Consider the following 13,022-nt stretch of genomic DNA (forward strand, 5'->3'; position numbering starts at 1 on the left):
TGATTGGCTGATTGGATCAGCCAATCGGATTGAACTTGAATCTGATTGGCTGATTCAATCAGCCAATCAGATTTTTTTAACTTAATTCCGATTGGCTGATAGAATCCTATCAGCCAATCGGAATTCGGCGGACGCCATCTTGGATGACGTCATTTAAAGGTACCTCATTCCAAGTTCAGCAGTCGGCCGGGATGGATGCTCCGCGGCGGCGGAGCGAAGAAAGAAGATTGAAGATGCCGCCGGAAGAATGAAGACTTTGCTGCCGCTTGGAGGAAGACGTCGCCGGAGGAAGAATTCTTCTTTGCCGCTTGGAGGAAGACCTCGCCCGGATCGGATCAGGAGTTCGGCCCGGTGTGGTGAAGACAAGGTAGGGAGATCTTCAGGGGGGTAGTGTTAGGCTTTTTTAAGGGGGGTTTGGGTGGGTTTAGAATAGGGGTATGTGGGTAGTGGGTTGTAATGGGGGGGGGGTATTGTATTTGTTGTATGCAAAAGAGCTGAATTCTTTGGGGCATGCCCCACAAAAGGCCCTTTTAAGGGCTGGTAAGGTAAAGAGCTTTGAAATTTGTTGAATTTAGAATAGGGCAGGGAATTTTTTTTATTTTGGGGGTTTATTATTTTATTAGGGGGCTTAGAATAGGTGTAATTAGCTTAAATATCTTGTAATTTTTTTTTATTTTTTGTAATTTAGTGTTTTTTTTTTTTTGTAATTTAGTTTAGTTAATTTAATTGTATTTTTAGATAGATGTTAGTAGTTTATTAAATTTATTGATAGTGTAGGTGTATTTGTAACTTAGGTTAGGATTTATTTTACAGGTAATTGGGTAATTATTTTAACTAGGTAGATATTAAATAGTTAATAACTATTTAATATCTATTATACCTAGTTAAAATAATTAACAATTTACCTGTAAAATAAATATTAACCCTAACATAGCTACAATGTAATTATTAATTATATTGTAGCTATCTTAGGGTTTATTTTATAGGTAAGTATTTAGATTTAAATAGGAATATTTTAGTTTATAAATGAATTAGATTAATTTAATATAAATTTAGTTAGGGTTAGATAGAGTTAATATAGTTAATATAAATACTATAGTAACTATATTAACTATATTAACCCTAATATAATTAGGGTTAATATAGTTAATATATATAATGTAATACCTATATTAGCTATAATATACTTAGGGTTAATATAGATAATATAGCTGGCGGCGGGGTAGGTAGATTAAATTAGGGGTTAATCATTTTAATAGAGATGGCGGCGGTGTAAGGGGCTTACATTAGGGGTTAATAATTTTTATATAGGTGGCGGCGGTGTAAGGGGTCAGATTAGGGGATAGATAAGGTAGATGGCGGCGGTTTTAGAGGCTCACAGTAGGGGGTTAGTTTATGTAGATGGCGGCGGGGTCCGGGAGCGGCGGTTTAGGGGGTAATAACTTTATTAGGGATTTCGGGGGGGGGGGGGGATCGCGGTTGACAGGGAGATAGACATTGCGCATGCGTTAGGTGTTAGGTTTATTTTAGCAGATCGCGGTTGACAGGGAGATAGATATTGCGCATGCGTTAGGTGTTAGGTTTATTTTCTAGTTAGTTTAGGGAGTTACGGGGCTCCAATAGTCAGCGTAAGGCTTCTTACGGCTGCTTTTTGTGGCGAGGTGAAAATGGAGTAAGTTTTCTCCATTTTCGCCACGTAAGTCCTTACGCTGCATATTGGATACCAAACTGCGCGGGTTTGGTATACCTGCCTATGGCCCAAAAAACTGCGGGCGACGGCAGAAATATACGGGCGTAACTTCTAGGTTACGCCGTATATGTGATACCAAATCCGCGCAAATATTGGCGTCGCCGGCTTTTGCGGGCGACGCTTTATATCGGATCGACCCCCAGGTGCACAAATTGTATGCACTTGCTGGGTTTGACAGCCTTGAACCACCCATCCCCCTCAACCTTTTTGGTCACACAAGTGATTATACCTTTGTTTGGGGATTAAATCGTACAGACATGGACCCTTTGACAGTAAAAAAAATATATTTTACCTTATTAAATTGTGCATATTAGTGTAATATATACAACCACATACCCTACATGTTTACAAATGGATCTCAACCATACCCTTTTTCTGACAGTGTCCCTCACCAGATAGAGTGGAGACCTGGAATGAATTCAGTTTTTTCGTTTTTTTTTTCCATAGTGCAACGCTAAAGGGAGTTTTGCATTTCAGATTGCTGCAAAGGAAACTAGAAATGCCAATTCCACCAGGGTTTTCGTGGTATGTTGCTCTGAAATAGCCAAGCCTGGCAAGTTCTGCAAAACATGCAAACAAAATGATACATTTAAGTGCCTTTTAAAACATTTCAAATGTAATTTTTTTTTGCATTCCACAGCTTAAAGGGCCATAATACCCAAATGTTTAAACACTTGAAAGTGCTGCAGCATAGCTGTAAAAAGCTGATTAGAAAATATCACTTGAACATCTCTATGTAAAAAAGAAAGATATTTTACCTCAAAAGTTCCTCAGTAGCCACCTCCCATTGTAAAGGATTTCTAAGCAGCATTTTAGTGTGTCTGTCCTGGGACATCTGAAGGGACTAGCATCGTGCGCTCTCATATTATTTCACCAATCAGGTAAAGGAAGCTTACTATGAAATCTCATGAGAATTAAGTCAAATCTCATGAGATCACAGTAAGAGTTCATGACCTCAGCACTGCTGATGCTGATTGGCTGCTGTTCATTTCTTCATTTTTTTTTTTTTTTTTACCTGCAGCTGGGAGCAGCTGAGTATAACTTTTTACACAGAACTTACTCTGCTGAGCTGAGGAGACTGTGAGGTAAAATATCTTCCTTTTTTACATAGAGATGCTCAGGTGATATTTTCCTGTCAGTTTTTTACAGTTATCCTGCATCAGTTTCAAGTGATTTAGCATATGAGTATTATGTCCCTTTAATTGTTCTTATTTACAATGCATAAATAAAATATTTTTATGTTCCTGTAAGATCTAGTCTCAGAGTTGTTGCAGTTGTGTATAGAGCCTTTATTGTTTTATATGAATGATTAAAACTTTAAATATGTGTGCTTTTAAACAACCAGCAAAATAATGAAAAATGAAAAGTCCCTTTCTTGAATATTACTGTTCACCAATAGATCTTATCAGTAAATGAGTATTTGTTTCCAGTGATCAGATAAGCACAGGCATTAATTTCCTGATGGATATAAAATCAATCAAAACAGATTTCTTTAACCTTTTTTCATATATTTAAATATTTTTAACATGTTATATTGCTGGTAGTGTCTAAACACTAAGGGCCAGATTACGAGTGGATCGGTATTTAGTGCTTTCGCTGTAGCGCTAATTGCGCTAGAAGTAAACTTTTTGCAAGCGTTGGGTTGCGCTGGTATAATGAGGTGGAAAGTAAAAAGTTATCAAGCTCGTGCTAACCCGATGAGCACAAAAACACCCCACTTGCACGTAACCCTGATCACATATTCTCATGTGCGCTAACCCGACATGAAAATATGAATATTTCACATTCCAATGTTTTGAATATAGAGCAATATGTTCTGTTTATTCATAAATAAATATTTCTATATATAGCTGATGTTTTTTGGTACTATATAAATATATCGTATATACGTATGTATATATATATATATATATGTTTAGATATATACAGATAAATATATATATATATATATATATATTTAGAAATACTTAGAACATATTCTGCTATTTGAAATATGTAAAGTACACAGTAGAACACTTTATTAAATATGAATATTGCATAAATATAATTTTTCATGTTTTCATCTACTTAACTGCAAAGGGCTCCAATGCACTTATCTATATGTCTATATTTGTGTACATATGTATTTATGGGCTTATATGTGTATATATGTCTGTATGTACATATATACACAAAGTATCCAAATGCACATGTGTAACATAAAGTAATGGACACTGCCTGTTGCACCCTAGGTTTCCTTTAGTACATCTGCTGTAGCCAATTAAGATAGGTATAAATGACTTGCTAGTGTGAACAAACAATGGTTGCGTGGGATATAACAGTGACGTCTGTACTTCTTATTCTCAGAGGAACTCGAAAGCTTATCATTTACAAGCTAAGGTTACAAAATTAACACTGAAAGTTTTACTACACATATTATAACTTCAAAATGTTTATTGCCCATATAGGGCCAGATTACAAGTGGATCGCTAATAATAATGCTTGCGCGATAAGCAGTATTGGTTATTTGCGGTATTATTAGCGCTCAACTTGATACTAAAAGTTAATGGTTAAATGGTCTTTACGCTTGACGGGTTTGCTTGCCCAACATTGCTTGCGCGCAACCTATATAGCATGCAATAAATATAGTTAATATTACAAGTTGAAAGTTATGGATTGTGCGCGAGCGAAAGCCCAAGTTACGCTCCAAAAATTAGCACGCCCTGAGACATAGGGGCCGATTTAACAAGAGTCGAATGGAGCGGCATTGCACAAGCAGTTCACAGGAACTGCTTGTGCAATGATAAATATGCAGTCGGCATTTATCGATGTGTGGCGGACATGATTCACTACAGCAGATCATGTCCGTTTGCACTTTGTTAATTCGGCCCCCTAAAGTAAAGTGTAACCATAAAAATAAAAATGGCACAAAACCCAACATAAAACCATTTAAATAAAGTATTACACTCATATATACACTAACCAATAAAATAAAACCATATAAATATTAAAATAAAAAAGTTAAAACCTCAAAACCTGATACAAATATGTGTTATACATATATATACAGTATATATTAGCTGTTGCCTGCGGCTTCACTCACGTAGATTTTGTGATTTTGTACAATTGTTTTTAAAAGAACCAGGAGTCCAAAATCTACAAAATATAATTTACAGATTGATGTCTTAACTTAATAAACAATGTTTATTGCAGACGTTAGTCAGGGGGTATCGGCTACAAAACAAAGATAGTTGTTCCATTGATATTTGTCCAGGAATTGTTTAGTTTTGTAATTACAAACAGTAAATGAGACAGACAAAACACGACCACTTGCAACGATGTGTACCCGTTTGGCACATTAAAAATATGTTATTATTATTCTGTTATTATTCTGTTTACAATTACTTTAATATTAAATTGTAATTATATATTATGGGGCCGATTTATCAAGGGCCGAATGGCCTTTGATGCCCCTGTTTCCGTGCGAGCCTTCAGGCTCGCCAGAAACAGCAGTTATGAAGCAGTGGTCTTAAGACCGTGGCTGCTTAACTGGTCCGCTGCCTCTGAGGCTGCAGACATCAATCCGCCTGATCCTATACGATCGGGTTTATTGACACCCCCTACTAGCAGCCACGAATTTGCAGGGGGCGGCATTGCACAATGTCCGTCAGTCTATGAGGGATATTTATCAAGCCGTCAACCGCGAATATGCTGGAATTCCACAGTGTAATTGTGGCGAGCTTGATTCGACTCATTTATCAAAGCCTACAGACTGGCAAAAGTTGAAATTTGTGACGTAACATATAATCCTCAATCTGACACAGATCGATGCTTACGTCATTACAGATGTTCCGAATATACATTCGGCACTATCTGACAACTTTTTCCATTTATCAAACTTCTAACAGGTACGCTTTCCACTATTCCGGCCCAGCGTACCTGGTTTTCAATCCGCCACCCTGGAGGCCGTGGATGCCATTGGAATCAATGGGAGTCTGAAAGCAGTGAAAGCTTATGCTCGATGCTGCCAGATATCCCATTGTATTCTAAGGAAGAAAACCAGTAACATTTACACCTAACACCCTAACATAAGCCCCGAGTCTAAACACCCTTAATCTGCCGCCCCAACATCACCGACACCTAAATAAAATGTATTAACCCCTATCCTGCCGCTCCCGTACCCCGCCGCAACAAAATAAAAGTATTAACCCCTATCCCGCCGCTCCCGGAGCCCACCGCAACTAACTAAAAGTATTAACCCCTATCCTGCCGTTCCCGGACCCTGCCGCAACTGTAATAAAATTATTAACCCCTGGCCTCCCACATCACTACCACTAACTAAACCGATTAACCCCTAAAATGCCAGCCCCCCACATCGCCATAAACTAAATTAAGCTATTAACCTCTAAACCTAACAACCCGCTAACTTTACATTATAATTACCTCATCCCTATCTTATAATAAATTAAAACTTACCTTTAGAATTAAAATAAACTATATTAAACTATTAATTAACCTACCCTAACTATTATACTAAAATTACATTAAACTACAAATTAAATTAACTATATTACATATTTAAAAACCTAACCCTACTCAAATTATATAAATCTACAATTAAAAATTACTAAGTTACAAAAAATAAAAAACACTAAGTTACAAAAAATAAAAAACCACAGTATCAAAAATAAAAAACAATTACACCTAATCTAATAGCCCTATCAAAATAAAAAAGCCCCCTCAAAAGAAAAAAACCCTAGCCTACAATAAACTACCAATGGCCCTTAAAAGGGCCTTTTGCGGGGCATTGCCCCAAATAAATCAGCTCTTTTACCTGTAAAAAAAATACAAACACCCCCCCAACAGTAAAACCCACCACCCACGCAACCATCCCCACAAATAAAACCCTATCTAAAAACCTAAGCTCCCCATTGCCCTGAAAAGGGCATTTGTATGGGCATTACCCTTAAAAGGGCATTTAGCTCTTTTACTGCCCAAAGTCCCTAACCTAAAATTAAAACCCATCCAATAAACCCTTAAAAAAACCAAACACTAACCACCGACGATCCACTTACAGTTTTCGAAGACTGAACATCAATCCTCAGCCAAGCAGCAGAAGTCCTCAGCGAAGCTGGCAGAAGTTTTCATCAAAGTGGGCTGAAGTCTTCATCCAAGCGGGCAGAAGTCTTCATCCAGGTGGCATCTTCTATCTTCATCCATCCGGCGCGGAGCGGCTCCATCTTCAAGACATCCGGCGCGGAGCATCCTCTTCTTACAATGTCTCTTGAAGAATGAAGTTTCCATTTTAAAGGACGTCATCCAAGATGGCGTCCCTTACATTCCAATTGGCTGATAGAATTGTATCAGCCAATAGGAATTAAGGGGGAAAAATCCTATTGTCTGTTGCAATCAGCCAATAGGATTGAGCTTTCATCCTATTGGCTGATTGGAATAGCCAATAGAATGCAAGCTCAATCCTATTTATTTGGTGGAGTTGGTGGTGTGGGTGGTGGGTTTTACTGTTGGGGGGGTGTTTGTATTTTTTTTTTTACAGGTAAAAGAGCTGATTTATTTGGGGCAATGCCCTACAAAAGGCCCCTTTAAGGGCCATTGTTAGTTTATTGTAGGCTATGTTTTTTTTGGGGGGAGGGGGACTTTTTAATTTTTATAGGGCAATTAGATTAGGAGTAATTCTTTTTTTATTTTTGATACTGTGGTTTTTTATTTTTGTAACTTAGTGTTTTTTATTTTTTGTAACTTAGTAATTTTTAATTGTAGATTTAAATAATTTGAGTAGAGTTAGGTTTTTAAATATGTAATATAGTTAATTTAATTTGTAGTTTAATGCAATTTTAGTATAATAGTTAGGGTAGGTTAATTAATAGTTTAATATAGTTTAATGCAATTTTAGTATATTATATTACACCTAGATTACGAGTTTTACGTTAGAGGCTATGCGGTGCTAACGAGCAGTTTATGCTCACCGCTCACTTACAGACAGCGCTGGTATTACGAGTTTTTACAAACCAGACAAGAAGTGAGCGTTGAGCAAAAGTTTGCTCATTACCGAACTCCAATACCAGCGCTGCTTACATTAGCGATCAGCTGGTGTAACATGCTCGTGCACAATTTCCCCATAGGAATCAGCAGGGAGAGCCAGCTTAAAAAAAGTCTAACACCTGCAAAAAAGCAGCGTAAAGCTCCTTAAAGGGACAGTTCAGCCAACAACTTTCTCCTCTTTAAATTATTCCCAATGATCCTTTTTACCTGCTAGAGTGTATGAAATTGGTTGCAAGTGGCTCCTTTACTCCTATTTCAGCATTTGAAATAGCTGATTTAGCTTGTGGTTTCCCAACCTATACTGAAAGTTTTGATACTGGAGTATATGCTATTGACAAGCCTAAGTAAACACAGTCAGCAGAAGAAGTTACACTCTCAGTGGGATGCAGGATAGTTAAGTAATAAAATTATAATTTTCCATTGTTCTCTCTATGTATTGAGCTATGTATTGGTGTTCCAGACAATTATAAGATAAGGAAGCTAGTCTGTGTACACAAAGTTATAACATAATGAGATCTGATAATATCTTATGTTCAACCCCTTGTAATAGGCTGAGGTTTTAAATCACAAAACCAGCAACTTCATATACACAAATTAACCCGAAAATGCAATTTCTCAAATATTTTATAGTCTGCAGGTGGTATAACAAGTCATTTAAAATACATTAATGGAAAAATAATTTTATAGTGGACTGTCCCTTTAACGCAGCCACATTGATTTCTATGGGGAAATTCATTTTATATCAACACCTAACACCCTAACATGAACCCCCCGAGTCTAAACACCCCTAATCTTACACTTTTTAACCCCTAATTTGCCGCCCCAGACATTGCCGACACCTACATTATAATTATTAACCCCTAATCTGCCGCTCCGGACACCGCCGCCACCTACATTATACTTATGAACCCCTAATCTGCTGCCCCCAACATCGCCGAATCCTACATTATATTTATTAACCCCTAATCTGCCGCCCCAATGTCGCCGCCACCTACCTACACTTATTAACCCCTAATCTGCCACCCCCAACGTCGCTCCCACTATAATAAACATATTAACCCCTAAACCGCTGCACTCCCGCCTCGCAAACATTAGTTAAATATTATTAACCCCTAATCTGCCAGCCCTAACATCGCTGCCACCTACCTACATTTATTAACCCCTAATCTGCCGCCCCCAACGTCGCCGCCACTATACTAAATGTATTAACCCCTAAACCTAAGTCTAACCCTAACCCTAACACCCCTTAACTTAAATATAATTAAAAGAAATCTAAATAAAAATTCCTATCATTAACTAAATAATTCCTATTTAAAACTAAATACTTACCTATAAAATAAACCCTAAGCTAGCTACAATATAACTAATAGTTACATTGTAGCTATTTTAGGATTTATTTTTATTTTACAGGCAAGTTTGTATTTATTTTAACTAGGTAGAATAGTTATTAAATAGTTATTAACTATTTAATAACTACCTAGCTAAAATAAATACAAAGTGACCTGTAAAATAAAACCTAACCTAAGTTACAATTACACCTAACACTACACTATAATTAAATGATTTCCCTAAATTAAATACAATTAAATACAATTAAATAAAATGATCTAAAGTACAAAAAACCCCAAAACACTAAATTACAGAAAATAATAAACAAATTACAAGATTTTTAAACTAATTACACCTAATTTAATCCCCCTAACAAAATAAAAAAGCCCCCCCAAAATAAAAAAAAAAGCCCTACCCTACACTAAATTACAAATAGCCCTTAAAAGGGCCTTTTGCGCGGCATTGCCCCAAAGTAATCAGCTCTTTTACCTGTAAAAAAAATTACAAATCCCCCCAACATTAAAACCCACCACCCACACAACCAACCCTGCTCTAAAACCCACCCAATACCCCCTTAAAAAAACTAACACTAACCCCTTGAAGATCACCTTACCAGGAGAAGTCTTTATCTAACCGGGCCGAAGTCCTCAACAAAGCCGGGAGAAGTCTTCATCCAAGCCGGGCGAAGTGGTCCTCCAGACGGGCAGAAGTCTTCATCCAGACGGCATCTTCTATCTTCATCCATCCAATGCGGAGCGGGTCCATCTTCAAGACATCCGACGCGGAGCATCCTCTTCATCAGACGGAAAAGACTGAATGAAGGTTCCTTTAAATGACGTCATCCAAGATGGCGTCCCTTCAATTCCGATTGGCTGATAGAATTCTATCAGCCAATCGGAATTAAGGTAGAAAAAATCCTATTGACTGATGTAATCAGCCAATAGGATTGAAGTTCAATCCTATTGGCTGATGCAATCAGCCAATAGGATTGAGCTGACATTCTATAGGCTGTTCCAATTGGCTGATAGAATTCTATCAGCCAATCGGAATTGAAGGGACGCCATCTTGGATGACATCATTTAAAGGAACCTTCATTCAGTCTTAGCCTTCGGATGAAGAGGATGCTTCGCGGCGGATGTCTTGACGATGGACCCGCTCCGTGCCGGATGGATGAAGATAGAAGATGCCGTCTGGATGAAGACTTCTGCCCGTCTGGAGGACCACTTCACCCTGCTTGGATGAAGACTTCTCCCGGCTTCGTTGAGGACTTCGGCCCAGTTGGATGAAGACGTCTCCCGGTAAGGTGATCTTCAAGGGGTTAGTGTTATGTTTTTTAAGGGGGTATTGGGTGGGTTTTAGAGTAGGGTTGGTTGTGTGGGTGGTGGGTCTTAATGTTGGGGGGGATTTGTAATTTTTTTTACAGGTAAAAGAGCTGATTACTTTGGGGCAATGCCCCGCAAAAGGCCCTTTTAAGGGCTATTTGTAATTTAGTGTAGGGTAGGGCTTTTTATATTTTGGGGGGGGGGCTTTTTTATTTTGTTAGGGGGATTAGATTAGGTGTAATTAGTTTAAAAATCTTGTAATTTGTTTATTATTTTCTGTAATTTAGTGGTTTTTTTTTGTACTTTAGATAATTTTATGTCATTGTATTTAATTGTATTTAATTTAGGGAAATAATTTAATTATAGTGTAGTGTTAGGTGTAATTGTAACTTTGTATTTATTTTAGCTAGGTATTTATTAAATAGTTAATACCTATTTAATAACTATTCTACCTAGTTAAAATAAATACAAACTTGCCTGTAAAATAAAAATAAATTCTAAGCTAGCTACAATGTAACTATTAGTTATATTGTAGCTAGCTTAGGGTTTATTTTATAGGTAAGTATTTAGTTTTAAATAGGAATTATTTAGTTAATGATAGGAATTTTTATTTAGATTTCTTTTAATTATATTTTAGCTAGGGGATGTTAGGGTTAGGGTTAGACTTAGATTTAGGGGTTAATAACTTTAGTATAGTGGCGGCGACGTTGGGGGCGGCAGATTAGGGGTTAATAAATGTAGGTAGGTGTCGGCTTTGTTAGGGACAGCAGATTAGGGGTTAAGAATATTTAACTAATGTTTGCGAGGCGGGAGTGCGGTGGTTTAGGGGTTAATTTGTTTATTATAGTGACGGCAATGTCCGGTTCGGCAGATTAGAGGTTAAAAATTTTATTTTAGTGTTTGCAATGCAGGAGGGCCTCGTTTTAGGGGTTAATAGGTAGTTTATAGGTGTTAGTGTACTTTTTAGCACTTTAGTTAAGAGTTTTATGCTACGGCGTTGTAGTGTAAAACTCTTAAAGGGACACTGTACCCAAAAATGTTCTTTCGTGATTCAGATTGAGGATGAAATTTTAAGCAACTTTCTAATTTACTCCTATTATCACATTTTCTTCATTCTCTTGGTATCTTTATTGGAAATGCAAGAATGTAAGTTTAGATGCCGGCCCATTTTTTGGTGAACAACCTGGGTTGTCCTTGCTGATTGGTGGATAAATTCATCCACCAATAAAAAAAGTGCTGTCCAGAGTACTGAAACCAAAAAAAAGATTAGATGCCTTCTTTTCAAATAATGATAGCAAGAGAACGAAGAAAAAATTATAATAGGAGTTAATTAGAAAGCTGCTTAAAATTGCATGCTCTTTCTGATTTACAAAAGAAAAAATTTGGGTTCAGTGTCCCTTTAACTACTGACTTTAAAATGCGGTACCAGTCTTGACAGTGGCGGCTGGTGACTTTTGAAGATGGGGGAGCACTAGCCCCGCCCCTCAGATGGCTCCGCCCATTTTATTGTGTGTGTATGTATATATATATATATATACACATACACTCACATACATACACACACACTCTGCCAGTTACCTTAACACATCCTTGTACAAGGTGAGGGCAGTGTGTTATGTGTATTACTGTGTGTTGTATGTAGAGATAAGTTAGACTACAAGAATGAACAGAAATACAATTGGAAGCCTAGAACTTTCTATAATAGGAAAGTTAATCAATATTATGCTATTGAAAGTAATAACAATAACGATAAGAAAGATCCAAAATCCAATAATAGTTTAAGTACCAACAAGAATGATGTAGAAGCCCATTATCAACCGCAACCTTATAATAAAAGTAAAGGTATTAATAACTTTAATTCTAATAATAGAAAATTTATTGAAACAAAAAAGAGTAAAGATGACTATTATTATGATAGATTTGAAAGAGAAAATAAACATAAAGAACATTCAAATTACAATCATACAAATAGGTATGAAGTATTAGAAATTAGAGAGAGAGATCCAAGAATTGAAGGAGCTAGACCGAAGGTTCCTTCTGACCAATCATTATCAAGAAATTCTTTTGAGAATGATCATTGTAGAGCTTCTGAACCTAATTTTTTAGAATCTCCATGGAGACAAACGAGATGGAAACCCCACTCAATAGAGAGGGAAGACAGGAACCAGAGGTGGAATCAGAACTGGAGAATAGAGAGGGAACCACAAATGCCAGTGGAGGGGTACAATCAACGGAAAAGAAGATTCAGCGAAAGAGAGGATGCAGATCAGGGAAGAGAAAGCAATTACAAAAGTGCAAGAATTCAATAAGAGAGAAAAATGAGGCAAGCATTTACAATTTATCATCATATGTAATTGATAGTGGAAGCCTGGCACTATTGAGTAAAGGTCTATCCTTTGCCCCTAAAAAGAATTTAGATAAATTTCAAGTGTTTATAGATTTCCAAAGATTTATTAGAAATCTAACTTTAAAAAGGTTTTTTGCTTCCAATGAAAAACAATCAGGGAATAGACAGAAGAGTGTATTACAAATTGATGATCTTGAAGCTCTGGAAAATATGAATTCTCTACTAGATGATGATG

This window comes from Bombina bombina, chromosome 2 (assembly GCF_027579735.1).
Source record: "Bombina bombina isolate aBomBom1 chromosome 2, aBomBom1.pri, whole genome shotgun sequence".
NCBI classification, from domain to species: Eukaryota; Metazoa; Chordata; class Amphibia; order Anura; family Bombinatoridae; genus Bombina; species Bombina bombina.